Here is a 16,898-nt window from a genome sequence, read left to right on the forward strand (position 1 = left end):
CATAGTTTTTTGTTGATTCGATGTCGTTGATGGTCGACTTTAACGACCTTTGGGGGCGGGGCACATCAAAGTAAGCCCAAACAAATTGTTGCCGTACAATTGCCCAAATATGACAAGGGCGGGTTTGCCCTCATAGTGTGCGTGTGCGTGTGCATGTGTGTGTGTGTGTCTGTGTGTGTCCAGCTTAACTAAATGTGCGACTAGCAATTGCAAAGCCTTAACAACATGCCATAACTTGAGCTTAGCAGCGGAATTTTGTTTCTCTAGCGACTGCAGTCAGGTCCCAAATGGAAAGTAATCCATGGATTCGATTTCTTTACAAATGTGTGTTGAACGTCATGACCGTGCGTTGGGCAAAGCCCTCTCAGGAATTCGATATACTCCTCCTGCTGTATACGAAATGGACTACTACAGTCTGTGCTCCACTATTTCTGTGGAGTTATGGCTCAGTGAGTTTCAGTGTTCTTCGACAAATTTTCGAGTCCTCACATGACTCTTTGGTACATTCACATCGTCTTTACGATATATCGCATCGTCTATATATATATGTATGTATATGTTTAAGTGGAACAAGAATATTATAATAATATTATATATTATAATATATATTTATAATAATAATTTATTTATATATATTAATTTTGCATACTTTTTTTTTTGGCTATACAATTATATTTTTTAATTTATTCCAAGTTTGACTCTAGCTTTGTTAATAACTTTTTCTTAAATGAATAAATTAATAAAGCAACTGCGCTTTTAGTTCTTGCTTAATGAAAGATAATATATATAAATGGCTTTTAGAAGATGATGGTCATCTTAGGATATGTTATATCCTTCAAGTCTGCTGTAGATATGATATGAGTGATATTTCTGGTCTTCTAATATATCGAGTACTATTAAAATATTATTGTATATTAAATATACAGATATACATTAAAGTATGTTTCGGTATTCAAGCTATGGTCCACGCAGCTTTCTATAAGTTTCTCCTCCCCTGGGTATTTCCTAGTGGATCTCCTCTGACTAGAGCACACTTAGAGTATCTTCTAGTCGGGCAATCCCGATTAGAGCACCCTTTCTTGTTTACTTTCAGTTTCGTTTGATGAACTTTACTTTCCTTCCAAACTCCAAGTTCTACTCGTCTCTTTCTTACCATTTGCCTCCTCTGATCTGTTTGGGCCTCTCGAGCTATCTTCTACCATATAAGCTAGCCCAAATAAAAATGCAAATAGTTGCATTTGTAAGTGAGATATTAAGCTCGTGGCTAATGACCCCCGGAGATACTTTCGCCCAGCTGCGCATCAAGACACATCAAATTAACATTCTAATGTGCAGCGCTTAAGCTAAGCGACTGGTCGAGATACCGCTTCCATCTCAGTGCCCTCGGTGCCCTTCGTTCCCTCAGTTCCCTCAGTTTCCTTAGTTACTTCGGTCGTCACCTTTAAGGTCCATTGCACATCATCATGCGGAGCAGCATGGCAAATAATGTTTGCTCCCGGTGATTAACGCAATTAAACAGGTGCTCAAAATGATGTTTCCAGTGGATTAGCCAGCGACAAGGACACGAACGACTGGCGCGTTGAGGATATTTGAGGATAACTGCTCTCGCTCGCACGCCCGCTAATAAGCGCCACATTAGCAGCATGCGCCGCTTCCTCGCAGTCACAGTCCCCCCATCACGGCCTCAGCCTCAGCCACATTCACATTCACATCCCCCAGCCAACGCCACATTCGCATTAATTCAATGTGGATTTTCAGCATCAGCCAGCATCCATTACATGGAGGGTGCCACAGCCAATTGGAATGGGCATAAGGCGTGGATAGTAGAGGAGGCTGGGGCTGGGGCTGGGCCTGGGCCTGGGCATTGGGTCGGGGGTCGATTGTCCGCGACGTCTGACGTTAAAATTCCATTAGCCAAACAATGGACTACAGTTAGAGGATGCTGCCACCGCTGCTCTAAACTTGCTGTCCAATAGCTGCGCCCTTTTATGATTTGTAGGTGTTGCTGCCGTGTGATAATACCTGTAATTATACCGCCTCTAGCCAGGAGATATCTAAGTGCTCAGCTCAGCGACTCAGCTGTGCAAAAGATGCTCGCGTTCCCAGCATCGTCAACTTTTCCACCAATTAAGCCAAGTTTCTTTTTGTTTTTTGTTTTGGGAAACATTTCCGTAACTAATTTCAAATGTAAACTGAACTTTTACACTTCGGACCATTAAGTAACGAGCGGAACAAAGGTGCTAAGCATATGCAGGCTCTATAAATTAATTTTTACATAGTAGTCTACTATTATAAGCTTTTTTATTTGCATTTTAAATTTTATATTTTATATTAGTTTTATATTTGATATTTGATATATTATATCTTATATTTTATATTTAACATTTTATATATTTTATTTTATATATTGTTTTTTATATTTTATATTTTATATTTTATATGTTATATTTTATTGTTTTATATTTAGTTATTTTGTATTTATCTTTTCTCTTATTTATATTTTATATTTTATTTATTTTATATTTAGATTTGTATTTATATTTTAATTCTATTTTCTCTTTTTCTCTTTTCTCTTTTCTCTCTTTTCTCTTTTCTATTTTTTCTCTTTTTCTCTTTTCTCTTTATATTTTCTATTTTATATTTTATATTTTATATTTTTTACTTTATATTTTATATTTTATATTATATATTTCATATTTTATATTTTATGTTTTATGTTTTATTTTTTATATTTTATATTTTACATTTTATTTTTTATATTTTATATTTGATACCTTTACTATATATATTCTCAGTGTTGCATTATATGCATACCTTCTATATAAACAGTTGACTCTGAGTAAATCAACAGCTTTGTCTCAGCTTCGTCACGTCTCCGGCCTCCAAGATTCAGCGTCCAATTACAGGGTAACTGTGACAATTCAATGTCCAAGGCGTGCTGGAGAGGCGATACTCGCAAGCACACATCGCGGCAATTGTGTTTGTCCAACTGGTTCACATGACCTCCATGGATGCGGGCATAATGAGACGCAGGTTTTTCATGATTGGGCGGCGGCTGTTTCACATGGCATCTGGGCTGCGAGAGACCAGAGCTAGCTGGTTCGCCGTCTATTGTAAGATGATTTTTGTTTTTACATTTCAAATCAACCAAAAAAAAAAAAACCTCAAACTTTTTATTGCTTTTTTTGCTTAGCTGCTAATTGAACAGTTTTTGTTTTTGTTTTTGTGATTTAGCCGTGTTTTATTGTTAAAATAATAATAAAAAAATACAGGGTAAAAGAGAAATGAGGCAAACGAACTATTTAATGACAGTCGAATAAGCCAGAGCTGTGACGACGCATGGAGGCGTGAGGGCGGAGCAACCGGAATTCCAGACTCAGCTTGTTTCAATGTTCAGCTTCTGGAAGCAAAAACAAGGTACACGCCCCACGCAACACTCCACAAAAAAAAGTGAACAGAAAAAATCACTTATTGTTATTGTTGTTCATGTTTTTTTTTTTTTATTTATTTTTTTTTTGGTGTTGTGCATGAGAAACAATTAGAATTTGGCAAGCAGAGATAATTTGCACATGAGATCGACGACACAATGGTATGACGACTGCAGCCACAATGACGCCGACAATGGACGTCCGACGCGGGGCACATCAAGATCAAGGAGGAATTCAACTGAAGCTGGTACATATGTATTTACCTGTCAGCAGGTATTGCCAGACGAAAGAAGCCGCATGAACTGAAATAGCTATTAGCCTAATCAACGCTGAGAAGAAATTTGGGATAGTCTCAGTTTGGTAGATATGTGGGGAGGGAGTGGGGGAGCTGCGAAATTCACAGCACAAATGAAAGCAAAAAAAAAAAAAAAAATCACACCTTATTTTAATTTATTTATTTAGTTTATTTTTACCGCAAAATTAAAAGGTAAAATATTATGTATAATTGATTACATTTTTAATTGTATCATATTTTTTAATATTTCATTTTTTTTCATGTAAGCAAAAAAGAAAAAAAAGGAAACGATTTCATTATTAATTTAATTTTACTTGTTTACAAAAGACTATTTTTAATTATTTTTCATTTTGTAATAATAATACATATATTTTATATGTCTTAAAAAAATTTTTTTAATACTTTTTTTGTGTATAGTTTATTTAATTGTTAATTTTATTGTGTTTACTAATATTTATGTTTTCAATCACAAAGAAGAAAAAGAAAAAAAAACGCAAAGAATCACTCAAATCGTTTTATATTAAGTCTTCCGATTCTTTTTTTTTTTTTGGCAAAAAGTGAAAATATACTTAATGATATTTGATGATGATCCATTAAGCATTGTATTGTGCAGCCTTCCCGCTGACCCATAAAATATAATCGTGCGTAATCCACACAGCAGCAGCAGCAGCAGAAGCAACAACAAGAGCAGCAAAGCGAACACAACAAAATCTGGTTTACGACGTGAACTGTTTATTACGCCTAATGAACTTTCTATGCTGGGGCACTTGGCACTTGCATAATCGGGCCCCCAATTCCTGCTACCATCGATGACGCTGCATTTAGCGGGCCGCGAGGTAATCAATGTGGAATCTGCTCTGATTGCATCGGGGAAAGCACGACAACAACAAAAACAAAACAACATCAAAAGTTTGCTGTTGATTGTCGCATGCAAGCTGTCCTCAAGGTGACATTAAAAAAGAAAGTGTTCCATTAATTTTATTTACTCAACATTAACTTAAGTCTAAGTTTTTATTTATCTAAAAAACTTTGTGTTACATTTAATGTCAAAGAAACTTTCCCTACAATTTTGTTCTTAAGTTTTTAAGCTTAGCGCCAAAATTAAATGTGTGACTGGCAAAAAACTATCGATAAGCTCTGATCGTGCTTCGTTTACAATGTTCTCGCTGGCAAGTTGAAAGCACTTCTTGCTGGGCAGATTAAGCATATTAGATATATATACTTTAGGCACCCGTTTAATAAATTAAAGATAAAAATGCATTTATTTACTTGCACACATATCCTACAAATACATATATTCAAAATTAATATATTCATGCTTGCAAGAGCTGTCTGGTGGAAACATCAACGGGTCTCTTGACGAATGCAATAGCAAGATGTTTAACTATCGATAGCAGCAAGCACGATGTGGCGATATCGATAATGGCATCGATTGCTGCCACAAGATTAGTCTGTTTGGCGCAATTGTAACGCGAAGATCGTGTGTCTCTCTTTCAGTGTGTCAGAGAAACGGTCGCGAGTTCAAGTTCTCCGGCTAAAAGGCAGCTTAACGCATTTGATTGCGAGTGTTAATCACGCTCATACGATTAAGTACGAAATTATTTTGGCTAATCTAGTACTACACAAATAATTGCTGGCATTGTTATTGTTGTGGCCGGTGCCGGGGCAACAGAATCGTTACAGCGCGGCTGTGCCTTCTAAATTTATTTATTTATTTTTTGTTTTTGTTTAGTTTGAGATGTGTCGCAATTAAATAATCTACATACAAACATAATTATTATTTAATTGTAAAAAATAAAATACAAAACAAACAGCAAGAGCAACAGCGTCAGCTGCCAGCAGAGTGAAGTGCGCGAACGTAAAGTAAAGCGCGATACGCGAATTAATGTAAAGTGTGTGTGGAGTGTGTGCGTGCAATTCGGAATTGGAGCAATAGCCGCAACGGCAACGGCAGCGGCCAACGCCACCAATTTTCCAACTTGTCGCGATATTTGCACTGTAAGTGTTCCTATTGTTGTTGCTCTTATTGTCCCTATTACTGTTCGTTTCGCTGTCCTTGCTGCGGTTCCTTTTTGCTTCAACCGTTTTGTCTTCTTTGGGCTGTCTTTTTGTGAGTGTTTCGTCCACGTTGCGTACAAGTTCAAGTTCAGCTGTTGCTTGCGGCTACTTAACCGGCGAAAATTAGCAACTTCGTCGTTGCCTGCAGTCGGCGTTGACTTTTTCGCCCACCACTTGAACTTACAAGCAGCAGGCGTGCTCTCACTCTTTTTACATGCACACGCATTTCTCTTCGCCGGACGCTCTCTTTGGTTGGTCGGTCGATCGGCCGGCTCTCCTGCATATCGTTGCGTGCATTGCACCTTTGCCTGTGTGCTTCCTTGAGGCTTGTCTTCTTGTCTTGCTTTTTCGCTTTCGATGCGTTTTGACAGCGAATTGCTAATCGCCGCGGTATTTCGCACTCACACGCACACAAGCACTCCAACACATACGCGTATGCCCCTGCGCCACCCACTCACAGTTGCGCTCACTACACCAATACACAGAAAGATCTCGTCATCGTTCTTTTACCTCTCGCCGCCTGTGAGAGGCTCTGCTGTTCATCACTGTTTGCTCTCGCCGCGCTCGCCCTGGCGCTCGCATTCTTTGCGTTTTTGTCATTTGCTTCGCCGCAGCAGCAGCAGCAACAAATTTCTTAGATAAATAACGTTTGATAAGTATTCGTGTATGTTCTTTACTTTGTTAATTTTTTTTTTTTTTTTTTTTTGCCAAATCGGTTATTGGCTGCTTTTGGCTTGTCGCCCGCGTGGCTTGCTTTTACCTTTTACCTTTTTATTTATTTATTTAATATTTTTTGCATTGTTCCCTGTGCGTTAGATAAGCCCCGCGGGCTAAGTCAACGATTTTTGCTTATCGCTCTTCCTTTCGTCATGACGAAAAGGTAACCGAATGTTACTGTCGTTACTGTTTTTGTTGTTGCTGTATAGAGCACATTACCTCATAGTTCCCGATATTCCAAAGCGTTTACCTACACATGAGATATCTGCTAGAGAGGTATACCTACATATACATATGTATATCTATATACATATGTATTATTTTCTTTGTTCGTAATGACCATTCACACGCAATTCACTATCGTCTAGTTCTTTTTAGACGGCCCACAGTCTTATCAGCGCAGATCCTTACTCAATGCACTCAACGTTGGTCAATCAGGTACAATTCCCACTGTGTGTGTGCGTGCATTGTTTACTTAAAGATTTGTGGCTTAAATGAAAATTGAACTGATCTAAAAAATTATCAAAACACTGGACAACATGTTTGCTAATGTTGTACAAGTAATATATAACATATATATGTATGTGTATGTGTATATTGTTAAAGTATAAATTAGTCAGTTCAAACAACTTTTTAAATGTTTCAGATAATCAAAAGATTTATTATTGTGGATTACAACATAAATGAATATGTGTGTATAAAGAAGATCGATAGAACCGATAGTATGGAGAGTGTAAACAAAGAAAGATTTCCTAGAAATATACCATTTCAGAAATTATTGCAAATATCAGTAAACAAAAATCACACTTATAATGAAAGTTTAGTCACTTGCAAAGATATTATAGAAAAAATCTTAATGAACGAGAAAAAAAAGGTTATTTGAGGTGCTGAAAATGGAATATCCTTAAGAAAATTTACTAAAAAAAAGAAAATATTGAATAAAGTGTAGGTTAATAACATTCCTGCTTAGATATCAATACACAGGTTATTTATCGTGTGATAATTGTATTAAGAAAATATGGTTCATGGGGTGGAAAGAGATATAATTTGCTGCGAAGTAAACTTAATATCAAAACTAGCTTAAAAGACTTGGCATAGAAACAGAGCGACAATCGAACACTCATAGCGATAACGCATTCAGTATGTAATATCAATAGCTATTACCTGTTGCTAGAGCATATCAATTTCCCCCACCTGAACTGATATACATAACAATAGCTTGTTTACACCTCGAGAGTGTATTCATATTTACGATCGGCCTATAAGCAATCAAGTTAACAGTGAAACGTCTACAATGAAGTGTCTCAAGTTTGGCAAACTTCTCGATTTCCAATGGATCGCATAACTTTGCCTTCACTTGTATAAACAACATACATATATACATATATATATTTTATACATATAACGATCGCATAGTGTACCTTACCCAGTGATCTACACTTGCGGCACCCACTCATATATATTTGTTGTTAAATGAATCACATAAAGTGGCAAATTTGTTGGCCAAATAAGCGAGTCTTTAACTATATATGTGCCATATGATCAAATTGCGATCAGTTGGCGATCGCAGCTCGTGTGGGCAGGCAGGCAAAAAAAAAAAACAAGAAAAAAGTGAAACAAAAATTGGGTAAAATATATTGACAGACTCGTGTTTGGCGTTTTGGTGGCCAATTGTTTCAATAGAAAGCCGCGATCGATCGCGCTCGAGGTCAGGCCTGAAGATGATCACAGAAAAAAAAGCAAGAAAAAGAAGAAGAGCGAAAAGAAAAAAAAAATAAGAAAATGAGAATAAATAAAACCGAATGCGAGTCGATCTCGTTCGCTTGATCAGCGTCGATCAGCGTCAGCGTCTAAATATAGATTTCGACCATATTTGATGATAAATATTGGCAATGAGTGGCTCCAACTGACAGCAACCGGACCTACCTCAACCTGCACAGAGCCCATAAGTATCTGTGGCTGCGACAGCGGCTGTTGCTGTGCCAGTTGCACGTGCGTCAAACCACGCGCAACAGACGCGACATGTCAGACAGCAGCCCCCACGCGGCATGCAACATTTTTGCAGCAACTGCGCTGCAGCCAATGTTGCCTCGGCTGCTGCTGCTGCTGCTGCCTCGGCTGCTGCTGCTGCCTCGGCTGCTGCTGCCTTAATAAGTTTTAATCTATTTGTCAATATTTCCTTGTTTAGTTCTCAAACATTGCACATGTCTATCTGCATCTGTATTTGTATTTGTATCTGTATCTGTATCTGTATTGTGTGTGCGCTGCGTATCTTTTGGGCCTCGTCGCCTCGGCACACAATGCCCGCGTATTCATAAACAAGGCAACTCCATCTCCATTTCCATCTCCATCTCCATCTCCATCTCCTACTCCCATACCGTTTTTCGACTCCTTGGCAGGCCTCAGGCCCTCATCTAGTTCGAGCGTGGCTGCTGCTGTTGCCGGTGCCACTTTGCCACTTCCACTGGGCTGCCATGCGCCGTTGCAAACATTTCTCGTATACCCTATCAAACTTACATTCCCAATATATATGACTTTATATATATGGTATCTTTATCTAAAATTTCTTAATGATAATAGTTCAATTATTATACATATATAAAGTAAACATATTATATTTATAATATATTGAAATCCTTATCCGTATCGTATGATCTTTTAGCATAACAATCGTTGTCTTCTTGGCAATACTAAGATTAGTTGATATTCTCTGAATTAATCTTATCAACGTCGTCCTCCAGTTATATCACTCAGAAACAATCAATCAAAAAATTAGGTTAATTTGTTTTGCAAATATTTTGATTAGATAAGCGGGATAGCATCACAAACCCACTAAAATATTGCTGCTTTATATCTAATATAATAATATATAATATTTATGTGAGTATTAATAATCGTAAATCATATTTATATTTTGCTTATAGAATGAAACGCTTTTCGAATACAAAAATATTTTATGAAACCTCTATAAACCTTAATATATTTGCACTTCCTTAGTTTATTAAGCACGTACCAAATTTTCCCATGGAACGAATCTATTTACGAAACTTTTATATGTCCCTACATGAAGAAGAATTCCTAATATTTTTGGAACTACTAATATCATGTACGTCCTCTATAATCTTTTCTAATATTATCCGAACTACAAATATTAAATACGTATGTTCGCTATAAGAATTCCTAAATTCTAAATTAAAATAGTTAATATTTAGAGTTAACTTTAGTCAGCCAATTATATTTAGCACATACCAGAGTTACCTTAATCTTGGCATTATTAGAGCATTCAGAGTTCGGTCTACATCTATCTCGCTCTCTTTACTCAACTGTTTTTTTTTTGTTTCTTTTCATTTTTTTTTTTTTCATCGTGCGTTTTGTTTGTCTTCGCTGATATGTACGAATGTGTTGCGCCTGCTTCGTCTGCTCGCTCCATTGGGTTCGTCCGTGCAAACTGTCGTCATTGTATTGTCATATTTCTCTGTTGCATGTGGCCATCAGAAAGTACATAAGTTTTTCCTAACCCCTACACCTCCTATCCCTAGACGCTCGTCCGTTCCTCTATTTGTTTGTTTGTCGTTGCATAGAGGTTGCGGCTGGTTCCTTGACTGAGTTGTCTGGCCGCAGAAAGTAAAAGTTGCATCTTCTGTGTGGCCTAATAGACTTGCCACAAGTTGCAAGTGCCACACATTTTGCAACATCATTTTCTAAGCATGAATCTAATGCCAACAACTTTTTCAATTTCAATTCTTTTCTTTGGTTCTCTTTCAATTTGCAACTAGCTGTAACATTTCTTCTTCTTGTATCTTGTATCTTGGAATTGAATTTGTTTTTATGGGTCTGTCATTGGCTTGCCCTCTAAATTGATATCAGATCTCTCGATTATTTTACATAGGAAAATGAAATTTTCGGAATTTTTTCTCATCATTTATTGTGTCTTATCTTTTATTGTTGAAAAATTTATGTATTTTCGTTGGGCTTCATAAATCTAAGTATTAAATAACAATTATTTAGCATATATGCAGATATTGTACAGATCGATTTCGTTATGGAAAAATACCAGTTCTTTGGGCCGGGCAACGTGTCGCAAAGTGTGTCAAATGTGTCTCAAACATGTCGCCAACCAATCGGAACACTGACCTTGCGCACACTGATTTGCATTGTGTAGCTGGCGCACAGTTATAGATATACTATCTGACTGATATGACGCTAACCAAGCAACCATATCGGCCCTCAATTGATGATGGTCAGGCACTCGCATTGACACGAACTAAATGCATGTAGAACAGCAAAAATTCGAGTGCAAAGGACCCTTGATATGGAGTAGATGATAGTAGTAGTAGAAGTAGAAGTAGTAGTAGAAGTAGTAGAAGTGGTAGAAGTAGAAGTAGTAGTAGAAGTGGTAGAAGTAGAAGTAGTAGTGGTAGTAGTAGAGTAGTAGTAGAGGTAGAAATAGTTGAAGTAGTAGTAGTAGAGTAGTAGAGTAGTATTGTAGAGTAGTAGTAGTATTGGTAGAAGTAGTAGTAGTAGAATTGTAGTAGTTGTAGAATTAGTAGCTAGTAGAATTGGTCGTAGTAGTAGTCGTAGTAGTCGTCGTAGTAGTTAGTAGTAGTAGTAGTAGTAGTAGTAGTTAGTAGTAGTAGTAGTAGTAGTAGTTAGTTAGTAGTAGTACGTAGTAGTACTAGTAGTAGTAGTAGTAGTAGTAGAAGTAGTAGTACTAGTAGTAGTAGTAGTAGTAGTAGTAGTAGTAGAAGTAGTAGTACTAGAGTTAGTAGTAGTAGTAGTAGTAGTAGTAGTAGTAGTAGTAGTAGTAGTAGAGTAGTAGAAGTAGTAGTAGTAGTAGTAGTAGTAGTCGAAGTAGTAGTAGTAGTAGTAGTAGTAGTAGTAGTTAGTAGTAGTAGTAGTAGTAGTAAGTAGTAGTAGTAGTAGTAGTAGTAGTAGTAGTAGTAGTAGTAGTAGTAGTAGTAGTAGTAGTAGTAGTAGTAGTAGTAGTAGAAGTAGTAGTAGTAAAGTAGTAGTAGTAGTAGTAGTAGTAGTAGTAGTAGTAGTAAGTAGTAGTAGTAGAAGTAGTAGTAGTAGTAAAGTAGTAGTAGTAGAAGTAGTAGTAGTAGAAGTAGTAGTAGTAAAGTAGTAGTAGTAGAAGTAGTAGTAGTAAAGTAGTAGTAGTAGAACTAGTAGTAGTAAAGTAGTAGTAGTAGAACTAGTAGTAGTAAAGTAGTAGTAGTAGAACTAGTAGTAGTAAAGTAGTAGTAGTAGAACTAGTAGTAGTAAAGTAGTAGAATAGCAGTATTATTCTGTTCATATAAAGGGTAGTAGCATCATAAAATGTAGTATCATACCAAAGGTTCAGTTTCTAATAAAAGTAGTAGTATCATACATAAAGATCTGTTCTGTGCATAAAAAATAATTGTAAAAATAATAGTAGTATCATATCCACAGTTCTGTTCATGAAAATAGCTGTAACTTCATACCTACACTCCTGTTCACAGAAATTGCAGTAGTCTTAGTACTCATCTGCAAACATATAGATGTACATATATACATATGTTGTTGTTGGTTGCACGTTATATGCATTTCAATTATGGCGAATCGACGCTTATCAGAAAAACATTTCAATTGATTTATTGAGGCATCAATTGAGTGAATGCAAAGAATGCGATCGCCTTGGCGACACTCGAGATGCGAACGCGCCAATTCACCTTCAGCCTCAATTTACAGCCGCTGAGCAGCGAACTCGACGTCGACGTCGACGTCGACGTCAACGCTGACAGCGCAGCCAGTGCGTGCCGCACCGCTTATCAACAGCAACAGGCAGCGAGCAGCAAGCAGCATTGAGCGCGTTGCGCGTTTATCACAGCGCGCGCAGCGAGTCGAAAAACAAAAGCGAGAAATTGCGGCAGTCTTAGATAAGCGGCACAGCGCACAGCTTCATGCAGCAGCGCAATTGTATCTGTATCTGTGTGTCGTTCAGTATCTGTATCTGGCGAGCCGTGCCTTAGCCGTAGCTGAAGCTGAAGCTGAAGCTGAAGCTGTCAGCTGTGCACAGCTGTCGGTCATATCTGCCCCCATCTACATATATCGGTATATATTCATAAACAATCTATCTAAAATATCTCCATCTTTTGGTTATGAGCGTGTTCGCCGTCTTCAATTTATGGCTCAATAACGTTTAATTAACTTCAATTTGACGCCGCTTTAACCTCTTTGCGTCGCGTTACCTTAACATAAATAAAATTGAAATTATTAATAAACAATCGCTCAGATTTTGTACGATCAACTCTGAACTGGAATCGGGCAACTGGAACTTGGAACCGAAATTTAATGCCGCAGCTCAACTCTGTTGTCATACTTACAGCTCTCGCTCTTGTCGTTGTCGTTGTTATTGTTGTTGTTGCTCTCGCTGTTGTTATTGTTGTTGCATTGTCATATGTCGCTTTTTGCTAATGAGCCGGTCCACCAAATGGTAAACATAAACAAGATACATCAACAAGTTGGTAAAACTCGCTGCCCTCGATGCGAAGCCCAAATGCTCTTTGTCTATCAAATATTTGGATTGTTCAATGCTGTGAAAATACCAGACTTCCACATGGGGCGTCTCTATATTTTTTTTTCTCTTTACCAAGGTTTTTCATATGAGAAACAGAGCTTTGCAATTGGGAACAGTTGAAGCTCATTTTATGTTTCACTATTGTTCCACAAAGTCTATAGTCATTGCAGAGGTATATAACTCTGACCTTGACTTTCTCTTGGCACTGTTTTGTTTCCATCATTCTCGTTGGTTCAAGCTTTAGTTTCATATGCATTAATATAGAAATCTTCCTGTTCCCTTCCATTGTTTCTATTGCTACCCAGTTTTGTCTCGTTTTGTTTTATGCTTGCATTTCAGCTTTATTTTATTGCTTCAATTTCAGGTTTATGTTCCACTCCCCCATTTCGTTCCCAGTCTATTCAACTTTTTGCTTACTTATATATATACCTCAGCCTGTCCGTATTCTCATTCCAAACTATTCCACTTGTGATTGTTCACATTTTGAAGTGCTCTTGCCGCTGTTCTTTCTCATTCCAAACTGTTCCAAACATCTTTACTGTACATTAGTGCTCTCAACTCTCCGTTGTTCTTATTTCAAACTGTTTCATATACAACTGTTCCACTTTATTCTTTTTAATAACTTCTAATTACCCACATTTGCCTTAATTCCGACTGTTTCGCTCATAAGCATCAACTCCGCTGCGTTTTCAATCCAAGCGTTCCACACTTGCATTACTTGCATCCCGCCCTCTCCTGTTCCCATTCCAAAATGTTCCCTATGTTTAAAAAGCAGACCATCCACCTAGTTCATTTTCATGATTCACTTTCTATTGTTTCACATGTGCGATGTGTTCCATATTCATTCAATCGTTCTCATTCTCAACGTTCCGCAGAAGTATTACATGCATTACGCCCTCTCTTGATCTCATTCCAAAGTGTTTTCCGAGCTTATAGAGTAAACCCCCCATGTAGTTCATTTCCATGATTCACTTTCCATTGTTTCACATGTGCGATGTGTTCCGCATTCCATAATCGTCATGCTTACGCTTAGTTCTCGGGCAATGACCAAATTTAGTATTAACATCATATATGTAGATTATACAAGTTGATTTTCAAGCAAGATTTTGAACTTATTTGCTTCACTTTCCATCGAGATTTGGATCTGTTGTTGCACACGAAAACACGAACCGCAATGCGCCTCATGACAAATTCAAAGCACTCGGCAATGTGCATAGTGTGTAAATCATATAATAAACAATTTATATACACAATGGAGCTTAAATAAATAAAACTCCCGAGACAAAATCTCATTTCGTATGCATTTAAGCTTCAGTAATGAGCTGCGATTGCGCTGCGACGACGCAGCAACTGCGCAGCGACTGCGAGGCGAAGTGGCAAAGCGAAGCGGCAGCTGCGACGATTTCACGCGTCTTTTTTTTTTTTTTTTTTTTTGTTCGTTCACGCGTTTTTCGTTTTATTGTTGACGTTTTTTTCATTTTTTGTTTGTTTTTGTTTATATTTATTTTTTATTTTGTGACATTTTTGTTTTTAATTGGTCGAATTAAAGTACCCTGGAAATGGAGCTGTAAATTGGGCATATTTTTATTCACAGAAGATTTTATTTGATGAAATTTATTGTTAAGATTGTAAAATAAATATTCTTAGATCTAAGATCTTCTCTTACTTTAATGTCATATTATAAGACTCTTTAGTGTCTGGAATAAGATATCATTAATGTTTTTGACTCTCAGCTACATTTTTTCTAGTAAAAAATACAAGTGACCCCAAGCACAATTAAGGGATATGAGCAACTATATAAGACAGAAATAATTTCAGAAATTCTAATACTTCTGATGCTTTTCAAAACAGATCTCTAATAGTCCTAAAAATAATCAAAAATTTTATTAAAAAACTGCATTTGCATAGCAAAAAAAAAATAAAAAATCATTCGACAGGGTATCTAGATGTTCAGCATGTGGCTATTTCTTATTAAGTCACTCGCATATAAATTTTGTCTGATGGCTGATTTTAAAGTGTGCGTAGTTCGAATGCAGTTCAAGTTGATTTTGTCTGTTGTCTGTTATCAAAACGTGTAAATCGTGCGCACTTTAATTTGCAATTCAACTTCCGTCAACTGCTGAGGAATTTCGAACAGGCTGAGGCGGTTAACCAAAAAAAAAACAAACTTAAATAAAATAAAATAATAATAAAAAAGCAGACAAATATATAAAAATGGCATTAAGCAAGAAATGAGTAAAATGGTTATGTAAATGCAAATGGAAATGGAAACGAAAATGAAATTGTAATTAATGAGCATAAAATGCGGAAAATTGTGGAAAATACGTGAAACAAGTTTTACACATTTTGTTTTTGTTTTTGTTATTTTGTTTTTCTTTTTTTTTTTTTTTTCTCATGCGTCGCGCAATGCGAAGGGGACAGACAGTTGGACAGTCGGACCGTGGGACAGCCAAACGGAGTCAGACACATCCAGACACAGAGAGCGGCAGACCAGATGAACAAACGGACAGACATCGTCAAACATCTCGGCAATGTTTGGACAGTGCGATTGCTCCGTTAACCGTTAGCCGTGTGCCTTTTTTTTTCATTTGTTAATTAAAAGTACGAGTATCTGCAAGATACATTCACTTTTTATTCGGTTTATTGCGGCCGGTGGTGTGTGCGTGTGTGTATGTGTGTGTGTGTGTGTGTGAGGCCAATTGGCCAGCACTTCACAAATTCATAATGAGCATATGGTCTTCATAAATCATAACTAACATATTTTAGCTTTTTTTTTTTTTTAGCCAATCAGCTAACTAATACGCTCTGTGTGATATCTGTTTGCTGTCTGATTGGATGGCATTGCAGTCCAATTGGATTTTATTAAGAGAGAAAATCATTTTGGGAAATTTCTTAGACGCACAAATGAGTCGTAAATTTGATGGAAAGAGGAATTATTAATTGATATAACTATGATTATAAAGAATTTTTTTGAAAATTTGAAGCTGTTAACACAAAGGGAATATATACAGTATTCTTTTCGATTCAACATGCTCCCAAGAGGCTTATATATAAAGTATGGTAAATCAATGGCGGACTTTAACATTCGTTAAAGTTATATATATATAATCTTATTTGCGACTCCTTTGTCTACGGTAATATACGAGTATATCAAATTTCCAGCCCTTAGCATCAGAAACAAAATAATTTACTGTTATGCCAAATAAAGAATTTTCCATGATTTGCCATAAGACGAGAGTACCGACAAACATAAATTCCGACTTTAAACTTTACTTGACTTCAGTAGATTGTGTTTATAAAGAAAGACAAACAAATTTAAGAAATTTGTTTACCTTAAGTTAAGAAAGTAGCCTTTTCTTTTAAAATTAAAACCCCCATTTTTAATTTCTCATTGCTTTCATTTCAAATAGAGCCTTGAGTAAAAACTATTTTTATACGAAACATTTCAAAAACAGATTTGGTGCTACAATATGCAATTCATTGGAGTTACATCAATAATACAAAAGAGAGAGAGAGAGAGTCGAAACTGTTTATAAGTTCTGTGAACACACATAGAGGTATGTTTCTGAAAGTTATGAAACCATCTTAAATAGAGATAAAAGAATATCTAGGTCTTCTAATTAGTGTGATCTAAAACTATATTGCTCACATGAAAAATTATCTCAAATTAAAGATTTACCGAACGTCACCTCCAGCTTCTCTTATTATACAATAAAATTGTCTTGATGTGATAATAGACCAGTGCAAATAGATTTGCTTTTTTTCAAGATGGGGATGGTGAAGTACTTAGCCCATCAATTGTCAGCATAGTAATCACTAAAAGTATCTGTTTTTTTTTTTTTTTTTTTTATCATTAAGT

General features: G+C 36.6%; 1 protein-coding gene across 4 annotated transcripts in view; it reads left to right on the forward strand.

Annotated features, from left to right (window-relative positions):
* The first annotated feature begins 5,158 nt into the window (after positions 1-5,158).
* spri (Src homology 2 domain-containing protein sprint) overlaps positions 5,159-16,898 on the forward strand; it is a 141,716-nt gene continuing 129,976 nt past the window's right edge. For 2 of the 4 annotated variants that reach the window (XM_089263397.1, XM_089263398.1), the window contains exon 1: positions 5,162-5,721. The gene's annotated coding sequence lies outside the window, so the exon portion shown is untranslated. Of the gene's footprint in view, positions 5,722-16,898 lie in introns of all 4 variants that reach the window. The other 2 variants (XM_089263395.1, XM_089263396.1) reach the window with 2 other exon arrangements.

This window comes from Drosophila navojoa, chromosome X (assembly GCF_054131105.1).
Source record: "Drosophila navojoa isolate 15081-1374.11 chromosome X, UAZ_NAV_1.0, whole genome shotgun sequence".
Taxonomy (NCBI): domain Eukaryota; kingdom Metazoa; phylum Arthropoda; class Insecta; order Diptera; family Drosophilidae; genus Drosophila; species Drosophila navojoa.